At 48.2% G+C, this 14,917-nt stretch overlaps 1 long non-coding RNA gene, 3 other non-coding genes and 1 pseudogene across 4 annotated transcripts; 2 read left to right on the forward strand and 3 right to left on the reverse strand.

The window, feature by feature from the left end:
• Positions 1 to 1,085: 1,085 nt before the first annotated feature.
• On the forward strand, positions 1,086 to 1,644 carry LOC148638255 (uncharacterized). The gene is made up of 3 exons (XR_015931076.1): positions 1,086 to 1,198; positions 1,397 to 1,497; positions 1,575 to 1,644. It is a non-coding gene; the product is annotated as an uncharacterized LOC148638255 (long non-coding RNA).
• Positions 1,645 to 6,390: 4,746 nt separating this feature from the next.
• Positions 6,391 to 6,555, reverse strand: LOC148638256 (U1 spliceosomal RNA). The gene has a single exon (XR_015931090.1). It is a non-coding gene; the product is annotated as a U1 spliceosomal RNA (small nuclear RNA).
• Positions 6,556 to 7,493: 938 nt separating this feature from the next.
• LOC148638257 (5S ribosomal RNA) lies at positions 7,494 to 7,612 on the forward strand (annotated as a pseudogene).
• A 4,369-nt stretch (positions 7,613 to 11,981) lies between these two features.
• Positions 11,982 to 12,053, reverse strand: trnap-agg (transfer RNA proline (anticodon AGG)). Its single transcript has one exon. It is a non-coding gene; the product is annotated as a tRNA-Pro (tRNA).
• Positions 12,054 to 14,169: 2,116 nt separating this feature from the next.
• On the reverse strand, positions 14,170 to 14,241 carry trnap-agg (transfer RNA proline (anticodon AGG)). The gene has a single exon. It is a non-coding gene; the product is annotated as a tRNA-Pro (tRNA).
• Positions 14,242 to 14,917: the final 676 nt, after the last annotated feature.

The raw sequence follows: 14,917 nt of genomic DNA on the forward strand, positions 1-14,917 counted from the left end.
TCGCAGTCCTTGGCTCCCGACTTTTGCCGCCTTCCCGTGTCCAGAGACATGTACTCGCCCTACTTCGACAAGGAGAAGATGAAGCCGGCAGCCGCCCCTTACCCGCCTACATCAAAAGCATCCTGTTTCCTCCCCAGCGAGGGCGGCAGCCGGCTCGCCCGGCCATCGGGGGCACTCGAGGAGTGGCTGTGTAGTGCGACTCCAGCAGGATGTACGTGAGGGTCAGTCAGCTCCTGTTCGGCTTCAGCTGTCGGCCATCGGAGGTGACCTTGGGCAACTGCAGCGTCAGCCGAACCACATGCCGTTACTTTTACTTCATCTACGGGCTTCACGAGTGCGGCACCGAGCGATCGGTAAGCAGGTCTTCATCTACATGCAGTGTATCGATGTGAGCTGTAGGGCTAGTGTCGGGGTTGCCTTTCCTGGGAATATCTCTTCCTCTGTGACCCTGCAGGTTGTCCAGGGCCGCCTGGTGTACTCCAACACTCTCCGCTATGCCCCGCCCTCCTCCAGTGCACCTGTGCATCGCTTCATTCCCTTCTCTGTGCTGGTCAAGTGCTCCTACAACAGGTAGGCAGGGCTCTGCTGCTGCTGAGAAGCTGCTGGGAAAGTGTCCAGAAGCCCCTCATCCCCTCTGTCCTGCAGGTTCCACTACTCCTACAAGGTTGGCTATGTCCCCACGTGGGCCAGGAGAAGGACCTTCTTCAAGGACCTGAAGAACAAGCACAGCTTTGTGCTGCTCACCACCAACTGTAAGCTCTTTGAGCGAGTGGCTCCTCCTGCCTGCAGGGGGTGCTGTGTGCAGGTGTAATGCTGCCTCTCTCTCCAGCCCACTGGGTCCGGCTCTCTCCCAAGGATGAGTACTTCCTGGGTCAGCCCATGTACTTCCAGGCCACTGCCTACTTTGCCACAGCGGCGCAGAGGCTGTACATCCACTCGTGTTACGTAACGGAGAAACCAGACCAGCACTCGCAGCCCCGTTTCCCTGTGATCGACAACTTGGGGCACGGCCCCTTCTGGGAGGGGAGGTGGGAGGAGCCCTGAGAACCTGCAGGGGCTCATCCTTGTCCTTGTCCCCAGGTGCATGGTGGACAGCAAGGCAGATGGCTGCCTGTCCAGGTTTGTCCCCTCCAAGCAGAAGGATGTGCTTCGCTTCACGATTGATGCCTTCTTCTTCCAGAAGAAGCTGTTCAGGAAGGTACTGCTCTCAAAGGCTGCTCAGCCTTCTTGCTCTACTGATCCATTGTCTGCTTTTTCATCCATGATCTAGATGTGAACCAGACTGTGGCAGCTGTAGTGCCTAGAGCTGCCAGCTTGCCTTCACTGATGGCAGAAGGTCCTTCTCTGTCCCTCTATTGGCCTTGATCCCTTAATGCTGTGACCTTCCCTCTTGCAGCATGAAGTGACTGAGCTGTACATGCACTGTGTCATGGCTGTGGCTCCTGCTAAAGCAACACCAGGGACCAAGTCCTGCACCTACAACAGGGAGGCGAAGAGGTACTTCTGCAAGGAGCCTGCTGAGGGTGCTCTGGGACATGCCAGGTGGAGGTCTCACCTGTCCTCCTCTCCTCCAGGTGGGAGGAGCTGTATGGTGACCATGAGGTCTGTGCCTGCTGTGAGTCCAGGTGTGCTGGCAGTCGGAATGAAGGTGGGTCTGGTTCTCTATCCCTTGTGGATGCATCTCTGCCCAAGAGACAACCATGCTTGGACAACTGAGGAATGATCCCGTGCTGGACAAAGGGACTGTTTAGATGAGTAGCATCACTGTGGGACTCTGGGTATAGCAGATCCCTCACTCCTGGGTGTTACTTGTCCACAGGTACCAGGAGCCTGGTGACCAGCAGTCGGGTGGCTGTGGCACCAGTAGAAGCTACTTTGAATGTGGGAGCTGACTGGACTGAGGATGAGGAGGGAGACCCTCAGAGCTCCAGTGAAGATGCTGAGAGCACCAGTGAGGATGTGGAGGGAGCAGAGGACTTTGGAGATGTTGGCCAGTGGACAGGTAGGGTCTGGCAGGAGGAGCTCCTGTAGGGGTGGGTGTCCTGCAGTTCAGCTGGATTGTACTCCTTGTTCCTCCCCAGGTGCTTGAATGAAGGCAAAAGCCTGGCCCTTGTGACTCTCCTGCCTCCACTCGCCTTGTAATGGCAACATCTCAATAAAGCTGTGAAAGACCCTTCTGCCTGCCCTTGTTTCTTTATGGTTTATAGGTTTGAATGGGGTGGAGGAATTCAAGGGAAGTGAGACCCATTAATAAATGGAAGCACTGTATTTGTGGGGGTTCCCCTTTCAAGAATGCTTCCTGTATTGCTGCCAATGAGGACTGAAAATGGCTGGAGTAATAAAGCATTGTACTGGGGGAAGATGGCTGCACTTTTCCTTGGGCAGGGCAGTGTGATCTTTTACTGTGGGAGAGACAGAGGTGTTCAATATACTTGAAATCCTCCCGTTTCCGAGAAGGGTAGTGGTTATGGAGTGAGTTGCTACTATAGTGCCCAATAAGAGTGAGATCTGGTGTCCTATTCTAGGCTGCACAAACTTCCTAAAATAAACACAAGGAAGGAATTGTCAACAGGGGCTTGGTGTAAAGTAGGCCTTCCTTCCTTTGCAGAGAAACAATACTGGTGTGTGAACATCAGTGAATAATGGTACAGTTAGAATCTCGGAGGTCTTATCTTATGGGTGTTGGTTTCACAGCAGTGGTAGTGGACAGTCATAAGAAGTATTAGGATTGAGACTGGAGATCCCAGTACTTGATCCGGAAGACAGGTGTTCACAACTACCTCTACCAGCAACACAGACGGTGTAGATTGAGACTGAACGCTTACTACACAAAGACTCTCCACTGTTTCAGTGTCCCGTGTCATGGATTTCAAGTGAATCCTAGTCGTCCTTTGTGACTACCTATAATTTGCACAAATCATGATGGCCCACTAAGGCTGTCAATTTTTAGCCCTACTGCAGTGCCCTATTAAAGCTTCAAGGATTTAGAATAAACTATTTTATATAATGGTTCTGAAGGTGGCTTCTCAAAGCACTTGACAGAATTACAATTAGAATACACAGGATAAAACAATTCCAATAGATTGAGAGGAAAGTAGAAGCAGAGGGGTAAAGAATAGAACCAGTTCAGCAAAGGCTCTTCTACAGAACAAGGTGTCTGAATTTGAAGGAGTTTAGGGAAGGTGACTCTGGTATCCTTGGGGAGAGAGTTCCAGAGCTTGGGGGCATAACAGCAGAAGGCCCCGTCACCCATGCAGTGTAGACAGGCTTGGGGGACAGTTAGGAGACTAGAATTAGAAGAGCGAAGGTTATGATGTGGGGAGTAGGGTGATAATAGATCAAACTGCTACTGAGAAGCAACTGAAATGTGACGGCATGTTCTACAATTTATGCAAGAAAGGGTAATGTTAGGATTTTATGGAACAGTGGTAATGGCAGCACTTTTGAGGATCGTTGGTACAACGGCAATGCTCAAGGATTCATTTCTAATATTGAGGACAATGGGTTATATACCCATCGTTCTTACCAAAGGATCAGAGACCTTTTGCTATATAAAAAGACTCCTTTCCACCACTAATTTATACAGGTTTGGTTCATTTGGGTTTTATCAGTTAAACATTTAATATTGTATTTGTCAGTTTGTTGATGCCTATATATCACAGTGATCTGCACACACACCTTTGACTGAATATGGGCTGCCAAACCTCTCCACCAAACTTATGTATCACGGTAGTTACACAAGAAGTTTCTTTGTAATAACAGGGTTGGTGCCAGTAGTCAGATTGGGTCAATTGCAAGGTAAGAACAGCATCGCATTAACTGGAGATGATCCAGAGATTAGCATGCAGCTCTGTACGCCAGATTACTACCGATTTGCAACGCGCTCGTCTGCTGATTTTAGTCCCCTGCTCAATAATCACAATGTTCCCAATTGCAATGAGCCCAAGGAAACAGCTGCTGCTCTCTAGAGGACACTACAGGACAGGACTAAGTACAATTCCTGCAATAGACTAAGCAGTTTAGTGCCAAACTAATGGAACACTGAATCCTATGGGACAGTTCCGAATGTAGTAACAGCTTAATACTGAAATAATATCGTAAACACCTCGTGATCTTAAGAATCTGTCGCTGTTAAAAAGTATTATAATAATAAGCTAAAATTGTACTGCAGCCACAACACAGTGGACCTGCAGCTCCTGTCCTGATCATACAGAAAGATGTCATACTCTGAAACTAATACTATAAGTATCACTTATATTACATAAATAATAGCATTAAAACTAAAACTATCAGTAATGCTATTGTAGTGGTTTGATGGGCTCAGGGATGCCAAATATGTAAGAAAACCGGCTCAGGGACGCCAAATATGTAATCATAGCCGTAGCAAAATTAAAAGTAGTGGCTCTCTGAAGGCACCAGTTCTGTAGGGTTTGGGCATTTACTGGGACAATTATTAATTGTAGCAGTAAATCACAAAATTATTCTTTTAATGGCTTTAGAATCCAACCATGCGATATAACTCAAAAAATGCGCACACACAGGTACTAATACACGAGGATACATTTCTTAATATATATAATATATATTAAGCCTAACAGATCTAACAGAATAAACCTAACAGATCTTATCGAGAGGGTTATCAGAATACAAAGGGTATATATTCAGTCAGTTACCAAGAGTTACATATATCAAGAGGACAAACGTTCAGTATATCATTCATTTAGACCATTTCGTAATTGAACTTGGTTACAACTTCTACATTAGATACTCAAAACAAGTACCTAACTCTTAGGAATTAAATTGATATCAACTGGTTGGGATAACAATTGAATTCTCGAGCTGTAATGCATTGAAGTTGAATACTCAGCCAATCTCTGGGGATTCAGATCTCCTGCGGGCACAAAGAAACAGCTGCAGGCTGTTGCTGTCCAATCCGCGCTCTCTGGCTTGGTGCCAGGCTGTGCTGTGCGGCTTGCGACGGTGCTCTGCTGATGCTCACTTACCGGCTAGTTAGTGTTGGCTTTAACTAGCAAAGTTTGCACACAGGAGAAAAGATGACTGTGAGTCCCAGCAAGTCAGGAAGTGGACCGGTTCGTTCCTGATGAAGAGCTAGTTCTGAATAGTGATTCAGCTGTCCACAGTTCGACCTGTTCACGAGGCCTGCTGCTTGTGCTAACCTCGGGTGGATCCTCTGGTTACTCTCTGGCAACCTCCGCTCTAGACTCTTAGAACAAAGGAAAGTTCTGGCACTCGGACACACTGGCCGTTCTGTGGTTGTCCGGGCTGAGTCTCAGGATGGTCAGGAGGCGCGCTGCGAGAATGTCCTGCCCTTGGGAGCCTTTCTGCTCCCGGGCCGTCCCGCCCTGGAATTGTCTCACACTCCTGGAATTCTCCTTTGAATTCCCTTTAGAATAGTCTTGGAGCTCTTTGTTGCCTGTTTTTACCTGGAGGAACTTCAGCTCGTTCATTGGATGAAAGTTTCATGGGCATCAGAGACCCACGTGGGTTACTCGGCCCTACCAGTCCCTGATTGGTTGATCAAGGTGAGATATGAGTCACTTACTCCTGACACTTAGGAATGCAGTCCAGATGTCCATCTGGCACTCCCTAGACAGATAGGCGCCAATGGATGCCCATTGATCATGATAGCCAGGCTTAGCTAAATGCATCCCCATTTGGGAGCTGTCCCTTATCAAAAGAAAACATCTTTAAATCAGCCTGCATGAATAGCTTCTCTGTGGCTGCACCACAGAGATGAAGAGACAGATGGGGCCTCATTTGGGAAAGCACAGCAACACTTAATTCTGTCTTATTAACAAGCATTGCTGCTACACTGTAGTCTGCATTATTTAGGCTGATTATTGAGGTTAGCCTTTATTTGGTCATGGGGGCCTCGGTACTGTATGCTAATTCTCAAGACAGATTCACCCGTTTTATGATTACCAGTGCAGACATGTCAAATAGTGAATGGCTGTACCTCTATCGCATCTGTGCTCAATGAATGAAATCAGTAATAAATGAATATATGTATAGTTATACGAAAAACAAGTGGTGGATCAGACAAGATCGGGCGTGTTCAGGGTGGTGTGGCCGTAAGTGAAAGCAGTGGCGTCTGACTCACTACTTGAAGCTGTGTGGTGGGGCCCCCATGACCAAATAAAGGCTAACCTCGATAATCAGCCTAAATAATGCAGACTACAGCAAAACGACTGACTTTGAAAAGGGAATGAATATCCGGAAGGAGTAGTGTAACAAGCTTGAATTGCTTCTCCGGACCTTTAACTAAAAGAAACCGGGAACCAGCAGTGGCATCGACTCCTTTCAAACTGGGATCCTATCGCAGCACGTGGTGTCGTAACTCTTCCGTATCTGATATTGGACCAAGCACATCAGGGGAGAGCACGAACGCAGTCCCCCACTACCAGAAATTATGCAGTCGAGATTCCCACATTTGGGGAATTCGCAGGGGTCAGCACAGCCGGAGTGCAATGGCCGAGCCTCGCCCTGGGTGAATCGATTTTTTAAGAACTTTATTTTCTTTTCACAAAAAAATACAGGACATCACAAATTAGAAAGCTTTACATTAATATACATACTTAAAACAGTATATATGATCACATCTCATTACATTTTGACATGGTACCAGTTACATAGCAACAATTTCTTTTTTTCTGGTGTAAATCGCATTCTTTACTTAAACATGATAATGTTTTTCACAGTTTCTTGAGATATTGACCTATGCTCTCTATTTCCCACAGATTTTCTGCTTCTTCCCTCCTTTCTCTCCACAGATCTCTGAGGTAATAGTTCTCTCGGGTGATGAACAGGGCCAGGCTACCTGCTGCCTTGACTGGGACCTCAATGCCTTTGAACAGCCCCATGTTCCCCACTCTCCACAGGGCGTCTTTCCAACTGTTCACCACAGCCCAGATCCTGTCAAACACGTCAGGAGGAAGTTTGACAGGAGAGATGCCATTGTAGCGGCAATGCTTGTTAATAAGACAGAATTAAGCGGTGATATGCTGTCCTAAATGAGGCCCCATCTCACCCTCCATCTCTGTGGTGCTTGTGTATTAGCGTGAGCGTTTTTTATTCTGATCAGGAACAGTTTTACAAGTCCGCAAAGGATCGAGGAAAGGTTTATCGCCAGCTGAAAAGAGACACAGCGCTTCAGCTGTGGAGACTTGTTCGGCTGGCGTTCGGGGAGTCGCGTTTTTCAGAATTGTATTGAGATCGTTTTCCACAGAGCTCAGATGTCAAAGCACAGCAGCAGCTCTCCACAGCGATCCTCTATAGCGCCCTTTCTCCCGCAGCTCCGTCCTCATTGGAAGGAAGCAAGAGTGAAAGGCTGAAGTGAAATAGAGCGGGGACGAAGGCAGTGAAGAGAGAGAACGTGGGAAGAAGAGAAAAACGCAAGGGAAAAAAAGCAGCGTCGTAAAAGAGGTGACGGAGCTGTCCTCTCTATAAGAAGGGTGCCAGCGAGCCTTGCTCTTGCTTACAGCCACACCCCCTTGAGCATGCCTGATCTCGTCTGATCTCGGAAGCTAAACAGGGATGGGCCTGGTTAGTACTTGGATGGGAGACTGCCTGGGAATACCAGGTGCTGTAAGCTTTTAAGCGCAGGAGGCGCCCTATCCCCGCTCGCTCGCTCATTCCCCTGTACACACGTACAGGGCGGCTTTTCCGTCTGTTTATTTGTCAGCTTTGGCGAGACACGGGTGCTTGTGTATTAGCGTGAGCGTTTTTTATTCTGATCATGAACAGTTTTACAAGTCCGCAAAGGATCGAGGAAAGGTTTATCGCCAGCTGAAAAGAGACACAGCGCTTCGGCTGTGGAGACTTGTTCGGCTGGCGTTCGGGGAGTCGCGTTTTTCAGAATTGTATTGAGATCGTTTTCCACAGAGCTCAGATGTCAAAGCACAGCAGCAGCTCTCCACAGCGATCCTCTATAGCGCCCTTTCAGCTCCGTCCTCATTGGAAGGAAGCAAGAGTGAAAGGCTGAAGTGAAATAGAGCGGGGACGAAGGCAGTGAAGAGAGAGAACGTGGGAAGAAGAGAAAAACGCAGGGGAAAAAAAGCAGCGTTGTAAAAGAGGTGACGGAGCTGTCCTCTCTATAAGAAGGAGAAGAAGAAGAGGAACAGATGATTTGTTTGTCTTTAGTAAGACTTTGTTTTTTGTGAATTTTTGTGTTTTTTTTGGTGTTTTTTGTTGATTTTTGAAGCCCTCCCCTTCAGCCTAGCTCTGTTTGGGGAGGGGAGAGAATTTTGGTTTTTTTTTTGTTGCTTTTTTGTTGCTTTCTGAGTCCTGTTTGTGTTTTAATGGAAGGAAAAAACATGGAGGCAGAGAATGTTATTGTAGTGGAGGAGGAGAGTGGTGTAGGAAAGAGAAGGATGAGGAATTCGGACCGACCCCCCCGGCGGGTTTTTGCAAGGGCGCATACTGTTGTGGTGGATGTGAGCGGCGTGGAGAAACCGTCTGCGGGTGCTATTATCGCAGCTGTGCACGGCGTCTGTGGGGAGGGCTCTCTTATTGCCTGCCACCCCCGGACGCCAAAAGAGTTTGAACTGACTCTGGACTCAAAGGAACATGCAGACGCGGTGGCTGTGGGGCTGGATGTGCAGGGCACACCCTGCTACTGACGCTGGCTGGAGCGGAAGGAGGTAGTGGTGTCCTTCCTCCATTTCCCGGCATATATCTCAAACGAGACTATCAAGGAGAAGCTGAGTAGCTGGGAGGTGAGAGTGATTTCGGACATCAGGATGCGCCACTACCCTGGGACCACCATTGCTGATGGCATGAGGTTTGTTCGGATTCGCTTTCCCGAGCATGTACAGATGCAGCCATTCAAAATGGGTGAGGTATTTCGCGGCATACCCCGGTGGGCGTGTTGCGGTATCACGCGGTATCACGCAGTTCACGTGTGTCACGTGACTAACTATCCGGCGTCGCCTTGTAAAACCGCCAGGGGGAGCTTAACCTCTCATGTACAGCATTTGAGCCTTTAATTTTGAACTGTGTATTACAGCATGTTAATCATCAGTCATTAAAATGTTGGTATATTTTATGAAAGCAAGATTGCTCAGTTGGACAAAAGTACACAACCTACCTTAATCAGAAATATTTATGCATCAAAGCCTTTACTGAAGATATTACTAATAGTATTAATAATGGATGACTTTGGACAAGCTGTATACTCAAAGTATAATTTCTTTAGCACATTTGTACAAGCACTTGGAATCTGTCCAAGCCATACTTTGTCAGGCATTTTGTTTTACTTCAAAGGGCATAAAAACTTCCTTGCTTTTAACAGGCCGTTTCATAATTTCTAACTACGAAAATGATTTAAAATGCGACACCTATCATGAAAAGAAAAAAATACACACCAGTATTCCATTTCTCCCTAAACATTGTAAGCTTCGAAGTCTTTAACTAACGTGATACCGGAGTCAACAAGCATACTTTTAGAATTTGATTAAAAGGGAATATAATATGGAATCGCGTATCTCAAGAATTTAATAACGGTATGATTATATCCGTGTACTGCGGCAGGGCTGTGTAGGGCTGTTTCGCCTGCCTGTTCATGTGAGCTGTCTTATAGCCTACTGGTCTAGGTGCGTGACTACCAACTGGCAGTTTGTGTGTTCAAATCCAGCTGGTGCTGGACCTTCCAGTTTTATTTATTTATTTTTTAATCGCGTAACATAAACATATTACCGTATGCAAACTGTACTGTATACAATATGTATATGTATATTTAATGTCTTAACTGTGCCCGTTTAAGTATTGGATATTCATATCTAATTTTACCACTGAAGGGAAATCTTAACATAAACATACAGTATATGGCTGGTCTCGGTACTTTAAAGAAAAAAATACACACCAGTATTCCATGTCGCGAGCTTGAGGATGGGGGAGAGGCGTCATTCGCTCGTCCAATCAGACCATCATCAATTAGTCAAGAAAGCCGCAATTACACGACTGCCTTGTAGACGAAGGGCAGTGAACTGTGCCCGGTAAGAGGGGAACAAGCGGCACTAGGTGACGCCGAGGCATAAGCCCCAGCGAGGGGGGTTGGTTTGTATGGTAAAGCGCTTGCTTTGCATTTGGGAGGTAGCAGGATCAATTCCCGCATCCTCCAGGTGTGTATTTAGAGCTTGATGTGCCAAAAGGTGTCCTTTAGCCTGTGGTCACGCCTTGCATGGAGAGCATCGTGCAGCTGTCAAGCGTTTCGCAGCCACGCCCCCTTTTCATCTTCTCTCTGGCTTAAGCGTCTCCGCCACTCTCTCTTGACATTTCATGTCAGCTTGTCAGAAGTCCGAGTGACATTTTTAATGGCTGAGTGAGGGCACGATGCTGAAGCAGAGAGGCCACTTCAGCCAGAGAGACTTGTGCTAGGTGAGATCTGAAAGACGGACTCACAACAGAAACAGACCAAAAATGTATCGGTGAGATCAAAAGGCAAATGCAACATTCAGCAGAGGGCGTCTAAAGATTAGGGAACGGGCGACTGAAATCCATGTGAGGCAAACTTTCCGGTGTGTGTCCTGCAGCTGGGTTTGTTGGCGTAATTGGTAGTGCGTCAGTCTCTTCATCTGAAGGGCCTGAGTTTGATCCTCACGCGGGGCAGGGCTGCTTCCTCTCTTGCTCTTTTCAAACACTTGCGGCAACTGTTCGCTCATAACCACATCTGGAATGCGTGACCTTTACACGGGCGAGAAGCAACGCCGCATCCCTTTTCTAAAGAACATTCACATTCAGAAATAAGTCAAGAAATTTGCCATTACTTTCGCTCGCACTGCTGTCAGCCTGCCCATGTTGCCAAAGAAAGATTCACTCGGCGTCAACATGACAGAACAGCGATCACTTGAAAACAATGTTCCACACTCCGAAAGCAAGAACTTCAGTGTTTGCAGTCACCCGATATGCCGATAGTCAAAGGAGCGCAAAACACGAAGCGTCAAAAGACAAGATGAGTTGATGGAAAGAGCGTTGAATTGATGAGCACAAAAGTTCAGCTCGTACAATAGGCAACGAAGGTCCCAGCGTCGTCATCGCACTTGAAAGGACTGCCTTGCAGACCAAGGGCAGTGGGCGGTGCCCGGTAAGAGGGGCAGAGGCGGTAAGACATGATGCCGAGAAGCATGAATTGAGGGGGATGAGCTCAAATGGTAGAGCGCTCGCTTAGCATGCGAGAGGTAGCGGGATTGATGCCCGCATCCTCCAGGTCTGAGTTTAGAGCTCCAGGAGCCTGGTGCTCTCATTTAGCCTCTGTGACTTCTGACAGGTGCTCCTCCGTTGCGGAGAGAATGTCCTTCAATTGTCAAGCGTTGAAGGGCCACACCTCCTTCCCAACCTCAGTCTGCACTGAGTGTGTCTCGGGCATTTTCTCGTCCAATTTGTCAGCTTAGCAAGTGAAAAGTATATCCGAGTGAAAACAGTGCTGATAATACTCTCACGAATTGTTAGAAGACGTGCTTTTGATCATCGATTGCTTAACAATCACATTCGTTCGACTTGAGCAATCAAGCTCGTAGTTTTCCTTCAAATCTTGAAAGCTCTCAGTGAGAACATCATAGGCTGCAGGACGCCCCGTAGCTTGATTACTTCAACAGAAAGAAGAGCAGACAGCTCCACAAATATGCGAGGCGCAGAGAGCGCAAGGCGAGCCGCACACGTTTCGGTGGCTGAGAGAGGGCAGTTTTTGCTTCTGCATTTCCCAAGTAAGGACGCATGACAACAAGCGATCGCGGTGCTCATCTACGACATAGTGGTGATGAGTTTTCAGTACGTGTTCTTTTGAACGAGCAATGAGGTTGCCGCCTCGGACAGCTGACTGCACGCTCTCATTGTGCCACGTGATGAGAATTCACCAGGCTCGTTCAGTCATTAGTCACATTCCATCGTTTGCCATAAGCAGACGCTGCGAAGTGATGTGGATATCAGTTCCCAGTCTTGTGGAAGAGGAGGAAAAGAGCACACAAGGGCTCGTCCGGGAGTTGAACCCGGGACCTCTCGCACCCTAAGCGAGAATCATACCACTAGACCAACGAGCCACAGCAGCACTTTCCATTTCAACCTGTCAGCGAGCTTGAGGATGGGGGAGAGGCGTCATTCGCTCGTCCAGTCAGACCTTCATCAATAAGTCAAGAAAGCCGCAATTACACGACTGCCTTGTAGACGAAGGGCAGTGAACTGTGCCCGGTAAGAGGGGAACAAGCGGCACTAGGTGACGCCGAGGCATAAGCCCCAGCGAGGGGGGTTGGTTTGTATGGTACAGCGCTTGCTTTGCATGTGGGAGGTAGCAGGATCAATTCCCGCATCCTCCAGGTGTGTGCTTAGAGCTTGATGTGCCAAAAGGTGTCCTTTAGCCTGTGGTCACGCCTTGCAGGGAGAGCATCGTGCAGCTGTCAAGCGTTTCGCAGCCACGCCCCCTTTTCATCTTCTCTCTGGCTTAAGCGTCTCCGCCACTCTCTCTTGACATTTCATGTCAGCTTGTCAGAAGTCCGAGTGACATTTTTAATGGCTGAGTGAGGGCACGATGCTGAAGCAGAGAGGCCACTTCAGCCAGAGAGACTTGTGCTAGGTGAGATCTGAAAGACGGACTCACAACAGAAACAGACCAAAAATGTATCGGTGAGATCAAAAGGCAAATGCAACATTCAGCAGAGGGCGTCTAAAGATTAGGGAACGGGCGACTGAAATCCATGTGAGGCAAACTTTCCGGTGTGTGTCCTGCAGCTGGGTTTGTTGGCGTAATTGGTAGTGCGTCAGTCTCTTCATCTGAAGGGCCTGAGTTTGATCCTCACGCGGGGCAGGGCTGCTTCCTCTCTTGCTCTTTTCAAACACTTGCGGCAACTGTTCGCTCATAACCACGTCTGGAATGCGTGACCTTTACACGGGCGAGAAGCAACGCCGCATCCCTTTTCTAAAGAACATTCACATTCAGAAATAAGTCAAGAAATTTGCCATTACTTTCGCTCGCACTGCTGTCAGCCTGCCCATGTTGCCAAAGAAAGATTCACTCGGCGTCAACATGACAGAACAGCGATCACTTGAAAACAATGTTCCACACTCCGAAAGCAAGAACTTCAGTGTTTGCAGTCACCCGATATGCCGATAGTCAAAGGAGCGCAAAACACGAAGCGTCAAAAGACAAGATGAGTTGATGGAAAGAGCGTTGAATTGATGAGCACAAAAGTTCAGCTCGTACAATAGGCAACGAAGGTCCCAGCGTCGTCATCGCACTTGAAAGGACTGCCTTGCAGACCAAGGGCAGTGGGCGGTGCCCGGTAAGAGGGGCAGAGGCGGTAAGACATGATGCCGAGAAGCATGAATTGAGGGGGATGAGCTCAAATGGTAGAGCGCTCGCTTAGCATGCGAGAGGTAGCGGGATTGATGCCCGCATCCTCCAGGTCTGAGTTTAGAGCTCCAGGAGCCTGGTGCTCTCATTTAGCCTCTGTGACTTCTGACAGGTGCTCCTCCGTTGCGGAGAGAATGTCCTTCAATTGTCAAGCGTTGAAGGGCCACACCTCCTTCCCAACCTCAGTCTGCACTGAGTGTGTCTCGGGCATTTTCTCGTCCAATTTGTCAGCTTAGCAAGTGAAAAGTATATCCGAGTGAAAACAGTGCTGATAATACTCTCACGAATTGTTAGAAGACGTGCTTTTGATCATCGATTGCTTAACAATCACATTCGTTCGACTTGAGCAATCAAGCTCGTAGTTTTCCTTCAAATCTTGAAAGCTCTCAGTGAGAACATCATAGGCTGCAGGACGCCCCGTAGCTTGATTACTTCAACAGAAAGAAGAGCAGACAGCTCCACAAATATGCGAGGCGCAGAGAGCGCAAGGCGAGCCGCACACGTTTCGGTGGCTGAGAGAGGGCAGTTTTTGCTTCTGCATTTCCCAAGTAAGGACGCATGACAACAAGCGATCGCGGTGCTCATCTACGACATAGTGGTGATGAGTTTTCAGTACGTGTTCTTTTGAACGAGCAATGAGGTTGCCGCCTCGGACAGCTGACTGCACGCTCTCATTGTGCCACGTGATGAGAATTCACCAGGCTCGTTCAGTCATTAGTCACATTCCATCGTTTGCCATAAGCAGACGCTGCGAAGTGATGTGGATATCAGTTCCCAGTCTTGTGGAAGAGGAGGAAAAGAGCACACAAGGGCTCGTCCGGGAGTTGAACCCGGGACCTCTCGCACCCTAAGCGAGAATCATACCACTAGACCAACGAGCCACAGCAGCACTTTCCATTTCAACCTGTCAGCGAGCTTGAGGATGGGGGAGAGGCGTCATTCGCTCGTCCTGTCAGACCTTCATCAATAAGTCAAGAAAGCCGCAATTACACGACTGCCTTGTAGACGAAGGGCAGTGAACTGTGCCCGGTAAGAGGGGAACAAGCGGCACTAGGTGACGCCGAGGCATAAGCCCCAGCGAGGGGGGTTGGTTTGTATGGTACAGCGCTTGCTTTGCATGTGGGAGGTAGCAGGATCAATTCCCGCATCCTCAAGGTGTGTGCTTAGAGCTTGATGTGCCAAAAGGTGTCCTTTAGCCTGTGGTCACGCCTTGCAGGGAGAGCATCGTGCAGCTGTCAAGCGTTTCGCAGCCACGCCCCCTTTTCATCTTCTCTCTGGCTTAAGCGTCTCCGCCACTCTCTCTTGACATTTCATGTCAGCTTGTCAGAAGTCCGAGTGACATTTTTAATGGCTGAGTGAGGGCACGATGCTGAAGCAGAGAGGCCACTTCAGCCAGAGAGACTTGTACTAGGTGAGATCTGAAAGACGGACTCACAACAGAAACAGACCAAAAATGTATCGGTGAGATCAAAAGGCAAATGCAACATTCAGCAGAGGGCGTCTAAAGATTAGGGAACGGGCGACTGAAATCCATGTGAGGCAAACTTTCCGGTGTGT

Source organism: Lepisosteus platostomus, assembly GCF_059453375.1.
Source record: "Lepisosteus platostomus isolate fLepPlt1 chromosome 5 unlocalized genomic scaffold, fLepPlt1.hap1 SUPER_5_unloc_2, whole genome shotgun sequence".
NCBI lineage: Eukaryota > Metazoa > Chordata > Actinopteri > Semionotiformes > Lepisosteidae > Lepisosteus > Lepisosteus platostomus.